The following is a 12,080-nucleotide window of genomic DNA, read 5'->3' on the forward strand; positions in this document are numbered from 1 at the left end:
TCTCCATATAGGCTTAGAATTGCAAAGGTTTGGAACCCTTCTCCAGTCAAAAATAGGGTTGTGTGTATCTGAACACAACCTGTAATGTTGAGCATTGAGACAAATTCTTTTGTTCCTGTATTGAACCATACTTTGTTAAGAGAGGGCCCTTTTCAGTTTTTTGCTGTTTTATTGTTTTTGTTTTCTCCTATATATCTTTAACATGTGTTAACAAGGTTTTTATATAAACCTTTAAAGGGAACCTGTCATCAACTTTATGCTGCACATACTAACGGCAGAACAAACTAGACATAGGTGAGTTGATTTCAGCGGTCTGTCATTTATAAGTTTAAAAGTAAGTGGTTGCTGAGAGCCAACATCAGAATCATTCCAGACTGGGCCTGGAAAAGAGTCAAAGCCACCTGAGCCACCTGAGAAGAGTCATGGTTATTCATGAATTCTTGTTCTCCCTGCCCACCTGCTGCTGATTGACAGGATTCTACCTAGTCTTCTCCATTTCTATCTAGGACAGAATTGCCAATCATCAGCAGATGGGTGAGAGTGCAGGAGATTATGAATAACCATAATTCTTCTCAGGTAGATTTGACTCTTTTCAAGGCCTGGGCTGTAATGGTTATGATGCTGGTTCTCATCAACCACTTACATTTAGCTCATGAATGACATACCGATGAAATCAGCATTTCTGTTACTAATTTATGCTGCTTTCAGTGAGGTCTGCATAAAGTTGATGTAAAACTCAGATATATTTATCTTTTCTTCTTGAAAATATGTAGAATAACAACAGCAAAACATACGATCAAACTATATAATTTCCATATAGCCATACAGCATCACCAACAACTACCCCTTTAACTAGTATTTAATCATCTTAACCCTAACTGCATCTCCTAGTAGGATGTTCTTAGCCACTATATAAAGAATTACTTAGCTATAATTGAAAGATCTTTTAGAAAACAGCTCAAATCAGCCTTCAAAATTATATCCAGCAACTGTTACTCATTGTTGGGATATAGCGCACAAAGTATTATTATTATTTTTTTATTTTTTTTTACTTTCAGTCTCCAAATTATGTGTCCCCTGGTTTTGGAAGATGAAGCAAAGTCTGTCAGCACTGAAAGGTCAAATGTCATTGGTTTCCTTTGTTTTATACACTTTGATCATTATTTTCCTGCCTATTATTCATCTCATGTCATTCTTTTTTTTAAATGCAATAGGAAATCATTGCTGTGAAGCAAATTATGTGTAGGACTCTTTGACTGAAATGCAGACATTAGATCCATACCCTTAGAGTCCTAATGCTTCAGGTATTCATGATGACCTTGTTCACTTCCCTTGGATAATTAGTGTAGGAAGTGACAGGTAATCAAAGAATGACTTCTTACTGAGCTGCACACAATTACAACCCCCAAAACACAAGCGTGTACATTTAATTTGATCATATTCTATTTCCAGCCATTGACAAGATAGATATAAAGTATGCTATAAGGATGTTATTCCATGCCATTAAAATATGGTTCAAAAATGTTTTCTTTTTAAATTTGAATTGTCTGCATAGAAAATAATAAAATGATAGTTACTAAGATGCCATAATTCAAAGGTTACTAGAATACGGAAAACCATTTTACAGTTTTATCAATGTATCAGATTGGATTTCAAAATGATTTTTTATAGTACTTTTTTTGTATTAAAAACACTTTTCTTTTATTGGTCGGATGAAATATGCTAATTTTTTTAGATAGGAAATTTGGGTTTTCATGAGCTGTATGCCAAAATCATCAATATTAAAACAATAAAAGGCTTGAACTACTTCAGTTGTGTGTAATGAATCTAAAATATATGAAAGTCTAATGTGTATCAGTACATTACAGAAAATAATGAACTTTATCACAATATGCAAATTTTTTTAGAAGGACCTGTATATTAGAATACTTTATATATAATTAGATTTTATTACGCAATTATCTCATTATCTTGCATTCTAAACCTTTTGAAATTATTGCTTTTTTCACAATTATCTGTGAATTTAGTTTATATGGTTATCTGAAGATGTATTTCCACCTAAAATAAAAAATGTTTACCAGTAAGCCATGACATCTTTTGCCATAAAGTTATAAAAAATGGATAACATTGGATGGAAGTTTTATGAAATGTCTTTGTATTAATCCATTTTAGTGTTCAAGGCCTGCTGGTATTCTTCAGTTTCTCTCTTCATAGCAAACTAACCATCTCGCAACCCCTGAGTGTCTATTCAAAGATGATGGCAAAGAAGTAGACTGGGAGTTGGGGATTCATATAATAATGTAGGTATTGAAAGTAGGTTTGTAATAGGTGAAAAGGCAATGCATGATGACGTACAGTTAAGTTCATGTCAATGTGCTTACTTTTATGACTTTTTACTGCTCTTGCGTTAAAAAAATAAATCCTACATAAAAAGCCTACATAGTAGGCTACAGACAAACCTTGTGTAGTCTTAAGGCTGGTTTCACATGGGCGTTGCAGGAACATGATAAATTTTTCCGCGCGAGTGCACACGCGTGAGAAAAATCGGCATGTTTGGTACCCAAACCCGAACTTCTTCACAAAAGTTCGGGTTTGGGTTAGGTGTTGTGTAGATTGTATTATTTTCCCTTACAACGTGGTTATAAGGGAAAATAATAGCATTCTTAATACAGAATGCTTAGTACAATAGGGCTGGAGGGGTTAAAAAAATTAATAAAAATTAACTCGCCTTAATCCACTTGTTCGCGCAGCCCGGCTTCTCTTCTGTCTTCTTCTTTGAGGAATAGGACCTTTGATGTCACTGCGCTCATCACATGGTCCATCATATGATCCATCATCATGTGGTGGACCATGTGATGAGCGCAGTGACGTCATCAAAGGTCCTTTTCCTGTGCACAGCAAAGATGAAGACAGAAGAGAAGCCTCACGCATTGCACCCGCACGGAAATCTCGCCCGTGTGAAAGGGACCTAAGATGGCCATACACATTAATGCTGCCAGTACCGATCCACCATCTAATGCGTATGATGCTTTCAAGAATTTCCCCTAACGGTATTACAGTACAGACCAAAAGTTTGGACACTCCTTCTCATTCAAAGAGTTATCTTTATTTTCATGACTATGAAAATTGTAGATTCACACTAAAGGCATCAAAACTATGAATTAACACATGTGGAATTATATACTTATCAAAAAAGTATGAAACAACTGAAAATATGTCATATTCTAGGTTCTTCAAAGTAGCCACCTTTTGCTTTGATTACTGCTTTGCACACTCTTGGCATTCTCTTGATGAGCTTCAAGAGGTAGTCACCTGAAATGGTCTTCCAACAGTCTTGAAGGAGTTCCCAGAGATGCTTAGCACTTGTTGGCCCTTTTTGCCTTCACTCTGCGGTCCAGCTCACCCCAAACCATCTCGATTGGGTTCAGGCCCGGGGACTGTGGAGGCCAGGTCATCTGGCGCAGCACCCCATCACTCTCCTTTATGGTCAAATAGCCCTTACACAGCCTGGAGGTGTGTTTGGGGTCATTGTCCTGTTGAAAAATAAATGATGGTCCAACTAAATGCAAACCGGATGGAATAGCATGCCGCTGCAAGATGCTGTGGTAGCCATGCTGGTTCAGTATGCCTTCAATTTTGAATAAATCCCCAATAGTGTCACCAGCAAAGCACCCCCACACCATCACACCTCCTCCTCCATGCTTCACGGTGTGAACCAGGCCTGTAGAGTCCATCCGTTCACCTTTTCTGCATCGCACAAAGACACAGTGGTTGGAACAAAAGATCTCAAATTTGGACTCATTAGACCAAAACACAAATTTCCACTGGTCTAATGTCCATTCCTTGTGTTCTTTAGCCCAAACAAGTCTCTTCTGCTTGTTGCCTGTCCTTAGCAGTGGTTTCCTAGCAGATATTCTACCATGAAGGCCTGATTCACACAGTCTCCTCTTAACAGTTGTTCTAGAGATGTGTCTGCTGCTAGAACTCTGTGTGGCATTGACCTGGTCTCTAATCCGAGCTGCTGTTAACCTGCGATTTCTGAGGCTGGTGACTCAGATGAACTTATTCTCCGCAGCAGAGGTGACTCTTGGTCTTCCTTTCCTGGGTCGGTCCGCATGTGAGCCAGTTTCTTTGTAGCGCTTGATGGTTTTTGTGACTGCACTTGGGGACACTTTCAACATTTTTCCAATTTTTCGGACTGACTGACCTTCATTTCTTAACCTTCAAGTAATGATGGCCACTCGTTTTTTTTTACTTAGCTGCTTTTTTCTTGCCATAATACAAATTCTAACAGTCTATTCAGTAGGACTATCAGCTGTGTATCCACCTGACTTCACAACGCAACTGATGGTCCCAACCCCATTTATAAGGCAAGAAATCCCACTTAATAAACCTGACAGGGCACACCTGTGAAGTGAAACTGAAAACCATTTCAGGTGACTACCTCTTGAAGCTCATCAAGAGAATGCCAAGAGTGTGCAAAGCAATAATCAAAGCAAAAGGTGGCTACTTTGAAGAACCTAGAATATGACATATTTTCAGTTGTTTCATACTTTTTTGATAAGTATATAATTCCACATGTTTTAATTCATAGTTTTGATGCCTTCAGTGTGAATCTACAATTTTCATAGTCATGAAAATAAAGAAAACTCTTTGAATGAGAAGGTGTGTCCAAACTTTTGGTCTGTACTGTATGTTTGGACAAAGTAGGATCAAGTTGTTATATTTCAACATGCCCAATCCTATTGTTAACAAGGGAGATAAGCCATAAACAGAGGAGTCTGGCAGCAGCTTTCTCTACTTTTCACATCCAGAATAAATGCACACTTGGCTAAGGAAATATAGCTTCCGGCCAAACGTTCAATCAGCTGACATTTATTTAAGGTATATGCCATTATGTGCCATTCTCTCCCGTCTACCCGCCTCCTAGGATAACACATGACTGCAGGATCTGCACAATAGCCATACATATTAAACAGGATATTTTATCAAAAAAACTATTTGCGAAATTGCATTATTTTAATTTTAGATGCATTATAAATAATACAACAGATATAAAAGTGTTCTTATCTTTTTCTTCTACAAAAGATACATATAACTAGAGATGAGCGAGTGGAATTTGATCCAAATTTCAGGATAAAGCCGAATTTCCTTGTGCTTTGTGTTAGCGAATCGATTTAACCTGAAATAGTGTAAAAAAACTAAAAAAATTCTTACTTACCTCCTCGATTTGCTCGCGTCAGGCCGCCAGCCGCCATCTTGATTGAAGATCACGGCCGAAATCCCAAGCTTGGTGACGTATGATGTCGCCCCGCTGGCCGGTGTGATGACGTCATCTTGCGCCGCGCCAGATCGCCCCAGATCTTCAAGCAAGATGGTGGCGGCCTGTCTTAGATAATTTTGTACAAAATGTATTTGCCAAGCATCCTTTAATTTATAAGCATGGTATTAGCAATATATTCCATTTCTGTACTTTACTTGGTTTGCAGAGAGCTGTTGCATTGCTTTGTTTTACAGTGTTGTTTTCAGCCATAGCAACGTGCACCTGTGCATTGGGATGTGCTGACTAACCCCATTTTTTTCTTTGCAGTTTGTACTGAAGGCGTGGCTGCCTCCATTGGGTCATGCACTCCTGATCAGCCTGTTTGCCTCATAGGCTGATTTTAATTAGCATGAGTATAAAGCTTAGTTTGCTCTGCATGCATGTTGGTACTTGTAGTCCCTGGATTCTATGGAGGCCATTTGGCACCAAAAATGATAAAAACCAAAGTGGGTCCAGCATGCATGCGGAACCTACACCCTCTGAACTTCATGGTCGCTGTCATGGCACATAACAGGTGAACTTAGTGTTAGGTTCCCATCTTACAGAGATTGCCTTGATTTGTGGCAGACGGGCTCAGATAATTTTGTACAAAATGTATTTGCCAAGCATCTCTAATTTATAAGCATAGCATTAGCAATATATTACATTTTTGTACTTTATTTGGTTTGCAGAGTGCTGTTGCTTTGTATGTTTTATGTTATGTTTTCAGCCATAGCAACGTGCACCTGCGCATTGGAATGTGCTGATTAACCCCTTTTTTTTTTTCTTTGCGGCCAGCCCATCGCGGACAAATGGAGGGGGGTAAGTTTGATTTAATTTTTGTAAGTAAATTTTACACTATTTTTACACTCAGATACTGCGATCATATATGAACTTCGGCATCTGAGGGGTACAATGACGGGGGGCGGCGCTATAGCAGCTCCTTGTCATTGCACCCGCTACTTACAAAAATAATTTTTTTAATTGAGCGAAGCAGCAAATAGAACTTTATGAAAATTCGCTCATCTCTACATATAACTATTCACAAGGGAAACAGGTTACATAGTGAACACAACCTCTTTTATACATTGGCTGCATCTTCAGATATTTCTATATTTTAATTAAGCAGATCAACCCCTTGAAATAGTTTATAGCTGCCTTTTCCTGCAGAATGTCGGGCTGTTGGTATTAACACTTTCAACTCATGCTAGAGCTGTTTCTAAAGCCTGCATTACACAGGCCGATTGAGCAAGTGATTGTCGGGAGGGAAGCGATCACTCCCAGCATTCTGCTGCCAGCTAGCAGAGGGGACCACATGCTATTACATGCAGCGATCTCCTCCATCCCTCCGCTGCATGGGGAGGAGAGATTGTTATGCCATTGCACGTCCCCATGCTGCCCAAAAATTATTAAAAAATGAATAAAATTAAATGGAAGTTTTATAAATGTCTTTGTATTAAAAATGACAATTGCCCAATAAACAAGTTTTTGCTCATTCATCAGGCAATCCGCGGCAGTATTACACTGCAAGATGATCGCTAACAATTGTTCAAATGAACGCTTGTTAGCGATCATCTGCCAAAAAATCGGCAGGTGTAATAGAGCCTTAAGTCTTCATTTTCACCTCCATTCTTGGACCTTAAGTTTTCCTACACAGCAAATGGTAATGCATGCTGTCAATCCTTATTCTTCTTGACTCTCGCAGAATTCTTTTTAATTTGGCTCATTAAGACCATTCCTGGAAAATAGATTTTATCCGTTTTCTTTATCCTCAGTTTGCTTTTCTACTACTTCATTAAATCCTCAATGAAGCCAAATTCTTCAGTCAAATAATCCATTGTGATGTAAATCTAACAACTTGGTAGTATGCAACAGGTCTGTTCTCTCACTCACAAGGGACATGTTTGTTAGTCCAGAATTCGTTAAGTAAATGTAGATGGAAGGAAAGTCATTGATAACTTACTCATACCTATCTGCTTCTGGTATTTCCCAAGTGTCCACCCAAGGCCAAGCTAAGTTTAAAGAGGTCATCTAATGGTAATGCAAAACATAAAAATCAGACACCATACAGTAAATGACAATATCTAACAAAGCTAGAACCAGCCCTGTACCTCACATAGATCTAGAGGTGTCTCCTTATATGACTCCAATTGCTTTGCTATATTTATTTCAGTCTGGCAGCTCAAAGTGTGTCTCTTTTCTCACGGGCATGTCCTTTCTGCTATAGATCACTCCCTATAACTGTCATAGCTTCTAACAGTAGATAGGGCTGGAAGCAGTTGAAGGATGGAACTGAACATGTGCAACCACCTCAGCAAGATGGACAGAGAAATAAGGAAATGAACAAATAGCAGGCACTATATAGATATATTTTACTGAATAACTCTGGCTATGCAAAAAATGTTTTCCATGCAATTACTAAAGTATTCAGATCCAGGTAAGTAAAATGTTAAAGATGTTGTCCCATGAAAAACGTTCTACATTTTAAGCACACTAAAATCTATGTCTAGGGACAAGAGACTATGAGATATGATTATTTTACTTTGAGGGGAGTTTTAATATGTGATACAACTGACTTTACAGTGCTTTACTGAATATACAATTGCAGCACAATCTCTTCATTTGATAACTAGTGTAGAAATACTATACAAGGAGGTCAGAATAGGGTAAAGGGGAGGAAGAATATCACATTTCTGACACTCTGCTCAGCCTCTGTGTGAAACAGACATCTGATTGGCTGAGAGTACATATCATATCTCTGACCACCCACCAAGAAGAGCCTATCACTCATAAATGATGCAGAAGAGAGGAAAAGAGTCAATATATTTAAGTCATGTTTGACATTTTTGGCTTCACTATATGTAATATACATGTACAACTATCTAAGGGGAGAGGTTATCTTTTTTTTTAAAAAAGGTTCTATCCGATCACCGGCGGGCGGTGATCGGAACAAGGTGCCTGCTCAAATCATTGAGCAGGCACCTAGGCTAAATGCGCGGGGGGGGGGTCCCGTGACCCCCCCCCATGTCGGCGATCGCTGCAAACCGCAGGTCAATTCAGACCTGCGGTTTGCTGCGCTTTCCGCAGTTTCTGATCCCCGCGATCCCTGACCGCGGGATCAGAAACTTTAGTATTTCGAAAATATATATTTATCTCCCCCCCCCGCACCCCTGAATGATTTTATTTGCCGGCGGGAGGTGCAGGGGGGGGTTGCGGGCGGTGCAGGCGGTGCGATCCTGCCGCACCGCCCGCCTCCTCTTGAATAATCATTGGTGGCCAGTGGGTATACCAGGGTGTCAGCACATTGCTGACACTCTGGTATAAACGGCTGACATCTGTGATGCAATGTCAGCCCTTTAACCCTTTCCATACCGCGGTCCGTACGGACCGCGGTATGGAAGAGGTTAACAGTCAGAGAGCTCCCTCCCTCTCCCATCGGGGGGCTGCTGTGCCTTTGCAGCCCCCCGATGGGAGAGGGAGGGAGCCCCCAGACAGCCCCCAGACAGCTCCCCTCCTTACCCTTCCCCGTCTGCTCAGTTGTGGCAGACAGGGAAGGTTCCCATAGCAACAGGCATCCTGCTGTCCATGGTGCTGAACAGATCTGTGGCTAAAGGCATAGATCTGTTCAAAGCGTAAGTAAAATACAGTACAATACACTATATAGTGTACTGTACTGTATTATACAGACATCAGACCCACTGGATCTTCAAGAACCAAGTGGGTCTGGGTCAAAAAAAGTGAAAAAAAAGTGAAAAAAGTAAAAATAAAAACATTTATCACTGATTAAAAGTGAAAAAAATAAAATTCCCTACGCATATTTGATATCACCGCGTCCGTAATGACCTGATCTATAAAACGGTCATGTTACTTTAACCAAACGGTGAACGCCATAAAAATAAAAAATAAAAAACTATGATGAAATTGAAATTTTGCCCACCTTACTTCCCAAAAAAGGTAATAAAAGTGATCATAAAAGTCATATGTATGCCAATATAGTACCAATCGTCACCTCATCCCGCAAAAAATTAGACCCTACCTAAGATAATCGCCCAGAAACTGAAAAAAACTATGGCTCTCAGAATATGGAGACACTAAAACTTGATTTTTTTTGTTTCAAAAATGAAAGCATTGTGTAAAACTTACATAAATAAAAAAAAGTATACATATTAGGTATCGCCACGTCCATAATAACCTGATCTATAAAAATATCACATGACCTACCCCCTCAGATGAATACCGTAAAAAAAAAAAAAAAAGTGATCAAAAAGTCATTCGCACCCCAAAATAGTGCCATTCAAACCGTCATCTCATCCCGCAAAAATCATACCCTACCCAAGATATTTGCCCAAAAACTGAAAAAACTATGGCTCTCAGACTATGGAGACTGAAACATGATTTTTTTTGTTTCAAAAATGAAATCATTGTGTAAAATTTACATAAATTAAAAAAGTATCGCCGCGTCCGTGACAACCTGCTCTATAAAAATATTACATGATATAACATGTCAGATGAATGTTGAAAATAACAAAAAATAAAAACGGTGCCAAAACAGCTATTTCTTGTTACCTTGCCTCACAAAAAGTGTAATATAGAGCAACCAAAAATCATATGTACCCTAAACTAGTACCAACAATACTGCCACTCTATCTCGTAGTTTCGAAAAAGGGGTAAATTCTTTGGAGTTTCTACTCATGGGGTGCATCAGGGGGGCTCCAAATGGGACATTGTGTCAAAAAAAAGGTCCAGCAAAATCTGCCTTCCAAAACCGTATGGCATTCCTTTCCTTCTGCACCCTGCCGTGTACCCGTACAGCGGTTTACGACCACATATGGGGTGTTACTGTAAACTACAGAATCAGAGCCATAAATATTGAGTTTTGTTTGGCTGTTAACCTTTGCTTTGTAACTGGAAAAAAAAATATTAAAATTGAAAATCTGCCCAAAAAGTGAAATTTTGAAATGGTATCTCTATTTTTCATTAAATCTTGTGGCACACCTAAAGGGTTAACAAAGTTTGTAAAATCAGTTTTGAACACCTTGAGGGGTGTAGTTTCTTAGATGGGGTCACTTTTATGGAGTTTCTACTCTAGGGGTGCATCAGGGGGGCTTCAAATGCGACATGGTGTAAAAAAAAAACAGTACCGCAAAACCTGCCTTCCAAAAAACCATACTGCGCACCTTTCCCTCTACACCCTACTGTGTGCCGTACAGTAGTTTACGGCCACATATGGGGTGTTTCTGCAAACTAGAGAATCGGGGCAATAAATATCGCATTTTGCCCAAAAATTGAAATTCGCAAATTTCATCTCCATTTGCCAATAACTCTTGTGCAACACCTAAAGGGTTAACAAAGTTTGTAAAATCAGTTGTGAATACCTTGAGGGGTGTAGTTTCTTAGATGGGTCACTTTTATGGAGTTTCTACTCTAGGGGTGCATCAGGGGGGCTTCAAATGGGACAAAAAAAACAGTCCAACAAAATCTGCCTTCCAAAAACCTTTCCTTCTATGCCCTACTGTGTGCTCGTACAGTAGTTTATGACCACATATAGGGTGTTTCTGCAAAGTACATAATCAGGGCAATAAATATAGCATTTTGTTTGGCTGTTAACCCTTGCTTTGTTACTGGAAAAAATGGATTAAAATGGAAAATTTGCCCAAAAATCTAGATTCTGAAATGTTATCACCATTTGCCATTAACTCTTCAGACCTGAACTGGTCCCTAAAAAGTGGGTTTTTGAAAATTTCTGAAAAATTTCAAGAATTGCTTCTAAACTTCTAAGCCTTGTAACATCCCCCAAAAATAAAATATCATTCCCAAATTGATCCAAACATGAAGTAGACATATGAGAAATGTAAAGTAAAAACTATTTTTGGAGTTATTACTATGTATTATAGAAGTAGAGAAATTGCAATTTTTAAAAAATTTTGGTTAAATTTGGTATATTTTTTCTTATAAATAAAAATTATTATTTTGACTTCATTTTACCAGTGTCATGAAGTACAATATGTGACGAAAAAACAATCTCAGAATGGCCTGGATAAGTCAAAGCGTTTTAAAGTTATCAGCACTTAAAGTGACACTGGTCAGATTTGCAAAAAATGGCCTGGTCCTTAAGGTGAAATAAGGCTGTGTCCCTAAGGGGTTAAGTGTTACGGCAAAACGGATCTGGTTTTCCGGTCTGCGCATGTGCAGAGCTTACAAAATGCAAAAAAATAATAAGACCGTAATCGTTTTTCCGGATGTCACCACATTTGTCAGAAGGATCCGCATCCAGATCCGTCAGATCCGTTTGACAAATGCCATCCGTTTGCGTCAGGAATCCTCTGCCGCAAGTGTGAAAGTACCCTCTTAGTGAGCACTTCTCCTTTCCTGAGATAATCCATCCCACCTCACAGGTGTGGCACATCAAGGTGCTGATTAGACAGCATGAATATTGCACAGGTGTGCCTTAGACTTCCCACAATAAAAGGCCACTCTGAAATGTGCACAGTTTTGCCTTACTGGGGGGGAAGGTCAGAAAACCAGTCAGTATCTGGTGTGGCCACCATTTGCCTGACGCAGTTCAACACATCTCCGTCGCATAGAGTTGATCAGGTTGTTGATTGTGGCCTGTGGAATGTTGGTCCACTCCTCTTCAATAGCTGTGCAAAGTTGCAGAATATTGGCAGGATCTAGAACATGCTGTCGTATACGCCGATCCAGAGCATTCCAAACATGCTCAATGGGTGACATGTCCGGTGAGTATGCTGGCCATGCAAAAACTGGGATGTTTTCAGCT

The sequence above is a fragment of the Bufo gargarizans genome, chromosome 2 (genome assembly GCF_014858855.1).
Source record: "Bufo gargarizans isolate SCDJY-AF-19 chromosome 2, ASM1485885v1, whole genome shotgun sequence".
NCBI classification, from domain to species: domain Eukaryota; kingdom Metazoa; phylum Chordata; class Amphibia; order Anura; family Bufonidae; genus Bufo; species Bufo gargarizans.